We start from the raw sequence: 12,066 nt of genomic DNA on the forward strand, positions 1-12,066 counted from the left end.
AAGACACGAACTTCCAGGAACTACCAGCGGGTGTGAGAGCATCGTAGCTCATGAGGATTCCCATCCAAGTGGTGGATCTCAGGTTCTGAGAGAAAGAATTGAAATGCTGTGGTTGCTGCTTTCCGTATGTGCTCAGAGCATTAGCCTCAGACCAAGCAGATTGAGGACTCTTCGCTATCCATCAGCATCCAGGTGTTAAGGTGAAGAGATGTTTCTTGTCCGTTGGCTTACAGTCTTCCTCGTAAAAGTATTCGGGCGAGATCATCAAGCAGGCATCTGGCAAGCCCGGAGGCTCTGACTTACATGTTTGGACTCCACCCCAGGGTCCCAGATGCCCGGCTGAATGATATTCCCAGCTCCTGACTGGTAGGGTCAGGCTACTTCACGCATTTCTTTCTAGCGGCTGGTACTTGTTTTTATACAATTAAAGCAGGGGTCCACCTTCAGGCTGTCTCTTTGCATCCTTTACTCCAGGGCACACCCCTATCACTGAGGAGACCTGGACCCTCTGGCCTTGTCTTTGATTGCTCTAGGGGGCTGCCCGCCCGGTCCTGGTGCATGGTCGTCGCCGCATCTCTGGACGGCAGGGGGCGCCGGCGTGCGAACTGGTTCTGTCTCCCGAGCCCGCGCTTAGTGCGCGCTCGCGCCCCGCCGACCCCGAGCGCGCAGTTCTCGGGGCGCAGGGCCGTGAGGCAGAAAGGGCGCTGCGCTGCGGGGCGGGCGGGCTGCGCGCGGGAGGCTGACGGGGGCAGCGGCACCCGCGAGCCGGCACCGGGCGGGGCCATCGCAGCCGCGCGCAACGAGGCCGAGCGGGAGCCCGGACCGCGCGGGACCAGGTGGGTGACGCGCGCGTCCCCTTTGTGTCGGCATCGCCCGAGCGGGCCGCGCGGGACGGGGCTGTGCGGGGCTGAGATCGGTCCTCCTCCCTTGCTGCCAGGCGGTGACCCGCGGGCTCCGGGGCGGTTATTGAGAGCTCTGCTCCGGGTGTCTGCTCGGGTGGCGCCCGCGTCCCCCTGGCCGCGTGCACTTGGGGATTGTGCCCCGCGGGGCAGTCTCCAGCCGCAGGCGCGGGGTGCTCTGGGTTGGAATGGCCCGGGTGGGCGGTCGTCTGCAGGCCTTGGGTGCACTCCCGCCGCGACCTGGTCGTGGGCAGAGTGAGGGCGTGGGGAAGGTCGGATCCGTTCCGGCCGGCGGCTGTGGCGAGTACCCCGCAGTGCTCAGCTGCGCCTGGCCGTGGGCATCGTCCTCTGCTGGCCTCTAGCCCAGGAGTCTCTGTGTCCCTTGCACCCCGCCCGCCCTAGGAAGTCCGCTCAGGTCTCGCGCATCCCGCGCTCCGCAGCGCTCCGGGTTTTCGACACCATCTGTGGAGCTCAGAGATTTAATCTCTCCTGCTAACAAGAGACTTCCTGGCCCTAGGGCGGGAAGAGGCGACTTCTTCACTCTAGGCGGGTCTTTGGTGGTCGTAAAGTTTGTTCTTGTCTCTTTTTTGGTCTCTTTTTCCGAGAACATTTAAAAAAGGATGCTTCTTTTGAACAGTTATCTACAGCCTGCGTGGTGGTATGGGGTCAAAGGCCGGGTAACAGGGAGAGTTAGACAAGGCCCTGGAAACCCTTCCCAGGGTTTCTGTAACCTAGGATGGAAGGACAGTCCAGGCTTGCTTAGGAGAGTTTTAGAAAGGAAGGGCCTTCCAGGACTGGTGCCTGGGAGACAGAGTAGTTCCTTCCCAATGATGCTGGCCAGGGTGAGAGTTTAGACGGCTAAGAGATGTGTCTAAATGCTACACCAGATGGAAGGTCAGGCGGTCACAGCGCCCCGAGATGAGAGGGCAGAGTCAAGGGCCTTTCTAAAGGAGGGACGTGGAGTCAGATGACCCGTGGGGGCCTAGCCGGGATGGTGGGAAATGCCCCAGCAAAGGAATGCACAGTGTGAAGGACCTTCCCTACGGGGTTGCCTCCTTAGCTCCCAAGGAGCCCAAAGACTTCCTCATCATGCCTTCAACCGTGATACCAGAGGTCCCGAGTACTTTTTCTACTTTCTATCTGCCACAGTTTTGCTTTTTGTTACATTTGAAGGACTGCTCAGGAAATATGTCTAGAGGGGGTGTTTGAATTGCTGGCCAAGAGTCTGGACTTGCCTCTGTGGAGTGGGAACCATTGGTGGTCTTGCAGGAGAACAACAGACATTGCTTCAGAGTAGCTATCAGCATGTTGAAGAGGGAGACCTGGGGCTGGGTGTCCCTTGTGTCCTTGAGAGTCAAATACCACCCTTTCTCACACAGATCCATTTCACTGGCCAGGGTTCCATGTAAACCTCCTGGGAAAATGGGTGCGCCTCACTTAGCTGGAACTGGAGGGAAAATTTTCAGATCCAGCACAATTTGAATTCTGGAGTAAACATTTTGATAGGAGCGCTGTTATTTAGTTTTTAGCCAGTGAGTTTTTTTTTGTAGGCTCTCTAGGTCAGGCTGGCACCGTGTAGCTGAAGATGACCTGAACTCCTCCAGTGTGTGCCGCTGGAGTACTGAGGTTCATGGAATGGATCGCTGTATTCATTTTATGCAGGACTGAGGTTCGAACCCAGGGCCTTTATGAATGTGACTAGAGTGTCTAAAGATGTTCCAGTTCTCATGTTCATACCCCCCTACCCCATCAAGGGGAATGGCTGAAGGTTAAGCTGAGGTGGACAGAGTAAGGAGTCCATCCTCAGGGGAACCGCTGAAGGATAAACTCAGGCCGATGAAGCAGGAGCCCACAGGCCACAAGCCAATGGGAACCTTGGACCGTCGCGAGCATGTATTTTACAAGCATCTTTCAAAACTCTCTTTGCAAGCTCTCAGTGCCCGTTTCCAGTCTGTTCCTAGACGACGTGGCTTCTTCTGGGGCCTCACTGTGGCTTGGGACTTGGAAAAGAAATCACGCACCGTGTTACAGCAACTGCCGTGTTGAGGGCTAATGTGCCGGTCTGCTCGCAGCGGTAGGGCCCCGCGCCAGGAGCCACGTTGCCTGACTGACTGAGAAAGCTGTTTTTTCCACTGTGGTTCCTCACTTGGCCTTGCTGCCTCCTTTTGTTCAAATATCTCTTCTTGGAGGCCTCTTTCTCTAGTGGCCGAGAGAGCTGGCAGAAACCTGTCCTGAGCCACTGAGAGTTACCGAGGACCCATCAACATCTGTAACTCTATGAGGGCACTGTGGCTAGAGAGGAGCAGTCTGGTGCCCTGGCTACATGGTGCTAGGGGGGATCTGGTCTGGAATTAGTTCTTTTGAACGTTTATGGTCCCTTCCCTCTTCTCATGTTGGAGTAGGACAGGGATGTGTTTGCTATCCCGGGAGTCTATGATCTCCAGCTATTTGGGAGGATGCTCACCTGACCTAGTGGTACCTCTGGCCCCCTGGGATGTTTCCATATTAAGCTTGGTTTAGAGGTTGTGTGGAGTGGATTCTTCTTAGGAAGGCAGACTGTCACATTTCTCCTGGGTCTTTGTGGAAGGTGCCCCTCATTCCTTCTAGTCTGGAGAAGTTATTTGAGGATAGCCTTCTTTGGTTTCTCAGTTGTGGATATACATGGAGACTTTTTTCTTAATTAGCTGGAGAAATTAATTGAAGCCACTGTTCACACTTCTGCTGGGCATTTGTTCCCCGCGGCGTTCCCACCCAGCTCTCTGACCTTGGCAGATGGCCCCAGTTCCCTGAGGATAAAGTGTTGGCCTAAATGTTCTCCCAGGTTCACTAGCAAAGCTGCAGTTCTTTAATAGTGTTTTCTAGAAGAATCGACACTATAGAATGGCCTGCTGACATGGCCATTTGTGCAGACTTTTAGAAAGAAAAGGTAAAATTTTCCCACTCTGAAGGGCGGCTGCTCTCCAAGGCTGCACAGTGAGAAGCTAGCTACTGAAGCTAAAAGGGCCTCCTAGCTACTCCACAGAACTGGGGAAGGTTTGCTAGAACAAACCTTCATTTTATTGAGTAGTAGTTCTCAGACTGTGGGGCCCGACCCCTTTGCGGGTAGAATGGCTCTTTCACGGGGGTCACATACCTGGTATCCTCCATATCAGATGTTTACATTACGATTCATTCATAACAGTAGCAAAATTACACTTATGAAGTGGCAATGAAGTTGTTTTATGGTTGGGATCACCACAGCATGAGGAACAGTATTAAAAGGTCACATCGTGAGGAAGGATGAGAAACACCACCCAAATGTGTGAATTCATAAACCAGATGCAACCTTCTAGAGGAGGGTCAGCTCCCTGGAAGTCATGTGACAGCTGATGTTTGATTGTGCACTTCTGATGCTGTGAGAAGAGGAGACAGGCGTGACGTCCACTAAGCCTTGGTCATGTGCAGGATTTGAGACTCATATGGACCATAAGTGCAGCTCTCACAGCCATAGACAGGTGTACGGCAACATACCCCAACCTGCTGAGGGCAGGCGTAGTTCAAGTTCATGGGACGCATGAGGAAGTCAGACTTTGGCCTCAGAGGTCTGCAGAAAATGAAGACTGTATGGCCTTGATCTACAGTGTGGAGAACTGGAAGCGAAGACCTTAGCAGGTAGATTCTGAGGTGGGGTGGACAGTGTAGGAGATATGCGGGTGTAGAGGGCCCCGTGGGAGGAGACTGCTTAGCAGGAACCAGCAGGTGGTTAGCCTCAGAGATTAGAAGGCCAATGTCAAAATCAGGATGTAGCAAGAAACACCTTGAGCTGGGTATGGACTTAGGATAAACACAGAGACGCTGAGATCATCTTGGGGACATGGGCGTGATAGAAGGATGAGGCAGTGACAGCTCTCCAAACCAGGCTTCTCACTCATAGTGCATTCACTTCTGGTATCTTCTGGAAGGTTCCTTAGTATGTTCTCATTGCCATGTGTATGGGGCCTTTGTCCTTAGGATTCTCGTATTTACTCCTACCCAGCTGGCTCATGGTAGAGGTCAGAGTTCAGAACAGGCAAGTGAGAGCGTCAAATGGTTGTCACCGTCAAGAGGCATTACTCCTGAGTGGCCTGTGAAGGTTTCCGCAGTTGGCTACAGCTCCTGTGGGTGTTGAGAACTTCCCAGCAGGCCTCATGTGGTAGCACAGGCTGTGGGATCTTCTTGGGCCTCTCAGCTTTCCTGTAGTGCTGGGTGTATCAACTGTTTTCTGTTCCCGTGTTCAAACACCGTGACTGAGGCAGCTCAAGGAAGAGAGTTAGTTTTAGCTTCTCACTCCAGAGGGATAAGAGTCCATGATGCATAGCAACCAGCAGCAGGCTGGATAACCAGAGTAGGAAGCAAAGAGCTCACGTCTGCTACGTCAGGCAGAAAACCAAGTGTAGTGGAAGTGTTAAGAGGCTTCAAACTCCTGAAGCCCCTTCTAGGGACATGTTTCCTCCCAAATGGCCTCAGACAGCTCTGGGGACCAGAGACCCAATTCCTGACTCTATGGAGGACATTTTCATTCAAACTACCACAGGATGGCAACCAGGAACGGTCTCAGAGTCTAATGTGAATAGGACTGGCCAGCTCAGCTGTAAGGATTGTAAGCGTTTCCTACAGAAGTGATGCTTCTGGGAGAGTGTGTTAAGCTTTCAAAGAAGCCGTTCCTAGGCAACTTCTGGGTCAGAGCATGCTTGGTTTTATGGGGTGGGTCTTGAGGAAGGAACTGTGTGATGGATAACTTCAAACTAGGATGTCCCCTGACTTCCTGTGAACTGGCCAGACAGCCCACCTCAGATTGCTGATCTCTTACCTGACCAGTGACCTGCGAACCTCAGAAATTCTGCTTACCATCCCCGTCACCCCACCCCGATCAGGGGCTCCTTGCACCTTCTTGTAAAGGTTATTTCCTTTCTGGCATCAACCACTGAATTTCTATGCCATTCCCTCAGCCCCATTGCACCCTCCCCCGTGACTCTGTCATTCCCTGAAGAAAGCCAGCCTGATGTCAGAGGCCACCACTGTCCCTGCCTGAGTCTCCACGCCACTGTAGAAGGAGGAGTTCCCCTCCACAGAAGCCTTCAGAGCTTGGCGTTGTTAGCCCCACTCTTAAACATGAGCACACGAAGCCAGCATCATCACCACAGTATCTCTGGGCTTGCCTGTGATGCTTTGTGTTGGTCCCTGCTGTCCCTCAGCGTTCTGGCCACTGACTCCTGATTACCACCTGCTCAGACACCTCCAACAACCCCATGACCTATGTGGAGCCTCCGGAGCCCCTGAACCCCTGCAATCTCAGTAGCTGTCAGCTTGGACCTTTTTGCTGTCATCTTTGTCAAGACAAGACTTCAAATGATCTGCCCACAGATAACACCTCTTTCCTTATCCGGAGACACAAGGGTGTCTTCACTCCTTCTCACAGTGACTTTCTGCAGAGAAGGAAATGGAGGTACATCTAGAGGAAAGAGACTGAACTACAGAAGGCTCAGACCTAAGCCTGGACCACTCTAGCCCAGGCTCCCTTAGGCTCAAGTTCCTGAAGGCCCCGGCTTTCCTAGGCATCACATTGCCTGAGGCTCAGTCCCCACCCTCCCTCCTCCTAGAGGTGGATTTTTCCCTTGAGGCGCTTGATAGCAACTTTCCCTCAGAAGCCGTGGCTGCATTTATCTAATCTATTCTAGTGACCTGTGTAACTTATTTCCTCTACTAACTACCAGCTCTACAAAGGCAGGAACTTGCTCGTTTGGGAGCTCTCCTCTCCCCAGGCACATTACACTCTTGCTGAATGGGCAGCTATGAAATGATTGACAGTACTCAGGTGCGTCTAGCTACATGGGGGTCTCTGTGGGCAGATCCTAAGTGAAAATAAGGATAGTTTAACTGTCACCGTCCAGCATGACCACAGGACATCCTACACTACTGGCCTTTTGTTTGGAAGTTTGGTTTGAAGCTGAATTCAGTCAGTCAGGTTGGGACACTGGGTCTGGAGTGAGAAGAGTAGAATTCTCACAGAATGCACAGGGTAAGCACTGGGGTAATGGGTTTGGTACACTGAGTGTGTAGACAACTCCATCCCGACCGTGGTCTGACAGACTAATGCTGGATCTGCAGTCTGGGCAGCGTGTGGTACAGATAAGGCGTGAGGAATGGTCCTCTACCCGAGGCATCCATAGTGTACCAGAAGGAGCCATATGATGAGATTGACACATTAGGACCACGGACAAGGCCGTACCCAGCAGCCTTCTGCAGAAAGACCCAGTAGCCCTGCATTGTGTGTGATGGTGGTCTGAGCAGATTAGGGGTCAAGACCGGTGCTCTCTGGTGCAGAGGGATTGACTCAGCAGTAGCAGGTTTGCATTTGAAGGTGCTAAAGAGATGGGCTGGCATGTGAACCCCAGGAGCAGCAGGGCAGGGTGGGGGGGTCACTCACCCTTCCATGTGGAGTCCTTCTGATGAAAGACCTGAGTAATCTGCCCCAAGCAGCAGGCAGAATCGTTCGTAGGTGTGCTCGCCAGCCACGGTGGGAGGAGGGCTTGTACTCTTCCTCAGGGATGGAGCAAGCCAACCCTGCAGGAACAGCCTATGGCTTCTGAGCACTCCATCCGTGCGCTTGTGCGCTCACAAGCATGGACAGGTACATCCAGTACCTGTGCATCGGAAGTGTGCAAATAGGATCAGCAACACAAATTCATTTTTCCTGATCATCCCCCATGGTTATGAGGGTAATGAACCTGAGAGCATGTCATTCTCTAAGGCTCAGCAAAGCAAGGGCTTCCAGACGACTGTAGGGTTGAGAAGCTCAGGTTGTGGAATTTGTTGGCTAAAAGGTGTATGTAGAAATATATAACCACGTGGGCAGGCTGGGTTAGATGCTCAATGTCCTCAGCTGGGCGGGTCAGCTGCCTGGGTGTGTGTGGGTACCCTGATTCCTTCTTTGCTGCTTAGAGACAGAACTGCCAGCCTGGTAGGTGAAGGGACCAGATGTGGCAGGAAATTCAAGAAAGAAAAAAGAAAAAGAAAAGATTCCATCTAAGAACCTACCTTTTCAACATGTCTCCCCAACGTCTGTCCTTGTTCTAGGCTCTCCCCAAGTTCCCTGTTCTGGGACCCAGCACTTTAGTGCTTAGGGTGGAGAGAACAATTTCCTTGCTATTTTATCATGAGAGCTGGCAGGTTACACAGGGTGAGATGGGGGCTGACCACAGGCGATAGGCTGGAATCCAGGTCAAGGTATCACTCTGGTCCTGTAAGCATCTTTTTCTCTGCCTCTGTGCCATCTGTCCCCATAAGGACCAGTTACACTGGATGAAGGCCTGCCACCCTGCTTGATGGCATCTTAACCTGAAAAAACTAACAAGAGCATATTCACTAATACCCTATAGTGTGTGTGTGTGTGTGTGTGTGTATGTGCATGTGTGCACGTGCGTATGTGTGTGCATATGCGTGTGTGCATTGTATGTGCATGTACATATATGCATGTGTGGGTATGATATGTGTGTTGATGGATATGTGCGTGTGCATGTGTATATGTGTGTGGTTTGTGGTGTGTGTTGATGAATGTATGCATGTGCGTAGTGTGTGGTTGATGGATATGTGTGCCTGTGTGTAGTGTGTGTGTGTGGTGTGTGGTGTGTGGTTTGGGTGCTGGTTAACTTTAACTGTCATCTTGACAGCCTAGAAGATATCCCTTGGGAAGATGGTCTCAGTTGAGGAATTAGCTACACCAGGTTGGCCTTTGGGCATGTCTATGGGGATTGTCGCGATTGTTCAAGGTAGGGAGGCCCACCCTGGATGTGGGCAGAACTGTTTCACGAGCTGGATTCTGAACTGTTTAAGAGTGTGCAGGTAGCATGGCTGAGCCTGTTCTTCTGTGTTAACTGTGGATGTGGTATGACCAGCTGGCTCATGATCCTACCCTGTATCTTCCCTGCCGTCACGGACTGTAACCTGGAAGAGTAAGCTGAAATAAACCCTTTCCTCCTATCTGCTGCTTTCCATCACGGTGTCTTGTCACTGCCATAGAGATGAAACGAGGATAGTATGGACCCACGCATGTGCACACATGCACAGGCACACATGCACACACATACACATGTAAGCACAATGCACACCTATACCCTTCAGTAACTGTTAGTGTTTGTTTGTTTCCTTATATGTCGGTATATATTGGTGTCTATTTCCTCGTCACAGGGTATCGGGATCAATGACTGGAGACTGATGTGGCTGCTCCCGTGTCCCTAAGAACTAGGCTCTCTCTGCTTCTCCATCCTTAGTCTTCAGGATACTGGCTTTTGCTTGCACACTGGTCTTAGATGACTCACCTACACTGTGTCTGTATTTCTAGATGTCGTGTGTGAGCCCATGGCATCTGCCCCCTTTCCTTAGAGGAGAAATGTTTTCCAAACCTACTATAGACACTGGTCTGCTGCTGGGCTGGAGCTAGGCTGTGTTAGCCCAGGAGTGAAAGATACAGAGAGGTGAGAGCCTGCAAGCGTGGTTGAGGTCCAGAGGCCAGGGTGAGACAGAGTTCATGGTTACAGCCAAAGGCTGTGTTTGTCCGTGCTGGGCTTCAATCAGCAGCTTTCCCTGTTATTCCTAGAAGAGCAGGAATCCATACGGGTCAAGGTCCAGGTGGATGTTTGTACAACTTCAGTGCTCTTGATGTGGTGGGGGCCCCCTGTGTCTTTGTCCCCAGGCCGAGTATGGGCTGTGGAGTCATTGTATTCCCAGTGGTTTAGTTGCATCTGCGTCTTTCCCGCCAACGCCGTGCAAGTTCAAATGCAATCTCGGCTTTTCATTATGTTTGTTTATGCTGTTAGCTCTTAGTTGCTCTCCTCAAGTGTCGGAGAGTACCTGGTTCTGGGGATCTGAAGGTTGATTGAGGACTATAGGGAGGGTAAGGACTTAGAGAGACGTGGGCAGACGAGGAATTGGTAAGGCCTTCCTATAACAGGTAGAGCATTTTATTCAGTGGTTTGCAGAACATGAATTCCTAAACGATTGGAATTTCCTGCGTTCCGCGTTCCCTCTAGAAATCTGTTCAGCTGGAACCCACAGAAACCCTTTTCTCCAGCGCCACAGCCTGTCCCTCGCTGATGGCTGTGGGGTGGCTGGCCCTGCCGGTGTGTGGATTTCCACAGGCTGTGTGAAGACTGAGTCCCATCCCCACCTAAGCCCTGTAGCGTCCTGTGTCTGCTAGGAACGCATCCTAAAGGACCTGGCTTCTCTTGCCTCTGAGGCAGTCATGCAATTCCTGCAGGCCAATTGGCTGCAGCAAGCGGCTCTTATCTCTTAATGCTTTAATACTTTCTGGCTTCGTTCCTCTTTGGCTCTCAGCTCTGCTCCCTTGACAGTGACCTTGTTTTCTCTTATCCTGAATTCAGGCAACAGGTCCAGCTCCAGTTAGGAACAGCAGCTCAACTGGGCCCATTCGTGACAGATGTAGGCCGAGAGTGGGTCCTGCCTGTCTGGCAGATAGGGGCTGTGTCTCGAGGTGGCAGGACCTCCCTTCTGTGGCTGGCAGCCATAAACACAGGCAGATGGAGGAGATGGGACAGCCCTGGAGCCTGTGTGTTGTGGGGCTTGGCAGCTGGCTACTCTGGCTCGTCCTATGTGAGCTGTGTGGAACGTGGGTGAACAGTCTGAAAACACAGTGTGGAGCACCCGCAGGAATTTCTCTATGAATCACATGTTGAGATGGCTTTATTTTGGCTGCATTGGGTTAAATAAAACACGTTACTAATTGGCCTGGGGAGATGGCTCTGTGGTTAAGGTGCTTGCCACATAGGCATGAGGACTCGGGAATCTGTCTGTCTGGTTTAAAGGCCAGGTGGGTGTGGCAATCTGTCTACTATAATTCCAGCCTTGAAAGGCAAGCGCAAGCTTCCCAGAGCTGGCCAGCTAGATTGAGTTTAACTGAGAGACCCTGCCTGGAAGAGGAGTGTGGAGGAGCGCTGAAGGGAAACGCCTGACATCGGTCCTTGTGTGCTGCCATATACATGTGACATATACACATACATGTATGTGCACACCACACACACAGAAAGAAAAAGTACAGTACCTAAAATCAATTGGGACAGTAGCTCCCTCTTCCTCCATCTTCTCCCCACCTCTTCTTCTTTTTCTTCTTCCTCCTCCCTCTTTCCTCTCCTCCTACCAGAAAATACAGATTTCTGTGTGGTGTGCAGTTGGCTTTCTTTTTCCCTGAACTGCGGTGTGGCCGTGGAAGATCTGAGAGATGCGAGCTTGCAAAGCTAATGACCGTCTGACCAGGCCCGTCCCTCTAGAGCAATCCCTCTCGGCCCCGGCTGCATGTTGGGTGTGTTAGGTGCATGCTGTGTGTTCACTGATACTGTTTGTTCGCTGATACTGTGTATTGAGTCTAGCTGACACTGTGGGTTCCCGCCCAGCTTGGCCCATGCGTGGACACCTGCAGCCTCTATCATCAGGGGTCAGCTACTCGGTGGACTCATTTCACCATCAAGTTCGATTCCAGAGTTCTTCAATTGCTGACTTACTTATTTTTAATGCGGAGAACATAGCCTTTTCCTTAACAAAACTCTTCAACTTTGAAAGATACCTGATCCAGTTCCTCGCCTTTGCCTCAGGTTAGTTGCCAGCTGCTGGGGACTTCTTATCATTCAGACCTTCTAGGTTCAAAGTAAGTAAGAGCCATTGAGAGCTCAGGGTAGCTGGTGGCGAGGAGCCTCTCTGTGCTTGGCCCCTATGCCTACGTAGGCCTGTCCTGAGCGCTAAGCTGATGTCCCAGCCAGTGGCTCTGCCACCCAGATTCCACTGTCCTTCTGTGACCTCTGTGCTGCTGACCTCCTTTCTGAGGAGGCGCATTTCTTTGGCATCACTGTGTGAGCTTTCATAGCTGCCCCGTACTTTTTCCGTGTCTCTAAAGCTTGTGGCTTTGCCTGGCATGTGTGTGCACTGTGCACCGGGCCTCTTGGCAGACCCCTCCCTGCCCCTGGCCTCAGTCTTTCTCACTTTGCATCTGGCTCTGATGTCAAATCCTGGCCCTCCCACTTCCTGCCCTGTGCAGTGACCCTGTGTGTTTCCAGCAGGAGTCAGGCCTCGTGGCTTGCCCAGGTGGCTCTGGCATGAGGAGGACACATGGAAAGGAAGACACTATCCCTCTGCTCCCTAG

At 52.1% G+C, this 12,066-nt stretch overlaps 1 protein-coding gene across 1 annotated transcript in view; it reads left to right on the top strand.

Annotated features, from left to right (window-relative positions):
- Nucleotides 1-680: 680 nt before the first annotated feature.
- Nucleotides 681-12,066, top strand: part of Rnf144a (ring finger protein 144A) — a 128,467-nt gene continuing 117,081 nt past the window's right edge. Inside the window, exon 1 of the mRNA XM_048439810.3 lies at nucleotides 681-836. The gene's annotated coding sequence lies outside the window, so the exon portion shown is untranslated. The remainder of the gene's footprint in view (nucleotides 837-12,066) is intronic.

This window comes from Myodes glareolus, chromosome 6 (genome assembly GCF_982192425.1).
Source record: "Myodes glareolus chromosome 6, mMyoGla1.1, whole genome shotgun sequence".
Classification (NCBI taxonomy): domain Eukaryota; kingdom Metazoa; phylum Chordata; class Mammalia; order Rodentia; family Cricetidae; genus Myodes; species Myodes glareolus.